Source organism: Cynara cardunculus (assembly GCF_001531365.2).
Source record: "Cynara cardunculus var. scolymus isolate 2C chromosome LG 2, CcrdV1, whole genome shotgun sequence".
Classification (NCBI taxonomy): Eukaryota; Viridiplantae; Streptophyta; class Magnoliopsida; order Asterales; family Asteraceae; genus Cynara; species Cynara cardunculus.
The window spans coordinates 53,315,138-53,316,839 of record NC_037529.1 but is presented as its reverse complement, the minus strand read 5'-3'; positions in this window follow the sequence as shown (position 1 = coordinate 53,316,839).

Sequence of the window (1,702 nt, the reverse complement as noted above, 5' to 3'; positions counted from 1 at the left end):
TGATATAACTCAAAGAGATAGGAAGAAATCGTGATTTTATGTGATTATTTCATAAAAACTAACATTTTGGTGCTGACAGATTCTGTGCATGTGCACAAAATCKTCMATATCTTTTATTTGGTTTGTTCAAACATTATGAGATTTCCTTTAAAGGTTTATTTACTGAGTTGGGGTTGCATTGCATTTRGTCTCACTCAAAATCATTGAGTTTTGACCCCCCAAATGCTCAAAACATTGTTCATGCGTTCCTGAGATTTTTCCAGTAGGTAAACCCTACTTTGAATGGTCATAACTTTCTGTTTAACCATCCAAATTTGTTTATTTTTCTTCTAGATGTTAGTGGAATGATATATCTTTCAAATGCCACCCATCTCACTCGAAATGGTGGTGATTTGAGGTTTCATTTTCCTAAATTAAGATGAACACGCAATCTGTCCGATTTTGACAGATTCGTATATGTGTGTTATATCGACCATATCTCTCTCATAACTCAATGAAAAAGGATGAATATTATTTTGAGAGTTAGATTTATGGATTCTCTTTTATATTCAAGTGGAATCACATAAAATTATGGAGTTTTGATCTCCAAACACCATAATCTCTATAGGTGTGTAAAATGTGAGACCACCAGTAGGTAACCTTTATTTTGCATGTTAATATCTTTCTGCTCATTTGTCTTTAATGTATGATTCTTCTTCTAAAACTTTCTTTTATGAGTTAGGGTTCATTTGAATCCAGTCTCACTCAAAAATACGATGTTTTGAGACATGAACYGATTTTTATAAGTTAAGTGTGCAATCTGTCAGGTGTTGACAGATGTGCGCATGTGACTTTAAGGTATCATATCTTCCTCTCAACTCATCCAAAATGAGTGATTTTTAGTTCAAAAGTTTCGTATATGTGTTACGTTTCCAATCCAACTTGAATCTTTGCAGAACACAAAATAGAACTCTTTTTATGAGTATTTTACTATCATGGTGCAATCTGCCATTTCAGTTGTGATAAGTTGCATTGCATGATTTATTTGAAGCATCATATCCTATCCAATCTTCATGAAATTTGGTCACGTTGGCTATAACTCAATGTTATAATCCACATAAAAAGATGGGAACTTATCTCATTATTTAAGTCTCTGTAATGGATCATATTTTTGACTTAAAGTTTCTGTCCAGAATCTGAAATTCTGGATTTGGTTAAATATYGTAAAWCTTGATAYTYTWTKGGATTACAGCAACATTTCCGGTATGAATCTTGTTATGAGCATATGGACATTATGTATTGGGACCATGGACAATATGATTGGATAAATGTGGACATTTTGGACTTAAGATTTAGTAAACCCGTAGATAGAGATGAATCAATAAGTAACGATTTTGGTTATTCCTATTATTAGGGAACCGTTGATTTACCCCGGTAATAGGATCGCATTGCCTTATCTTCAAAGCTCTATATCGAAAGGTGAGTTTCACAGCCCCCTTTTTACCATTTTCGCGTTTTGGGGTGAAAAGCATGATTGAAATTGTGATATGAGCTATTTCATTACGGAAAGTGAGTATTCACGGCCCCTATTTTTWTCGTTTTTGCGTATTTGGGGTGGAAAGCATAATTAAAGAAATGTTTGATAGATTTATATTGATATATGAATCTTGTTGTGAGCAATTAAATGTATACACTATTGATGGTATGTTGAGTTTGAAAGTCC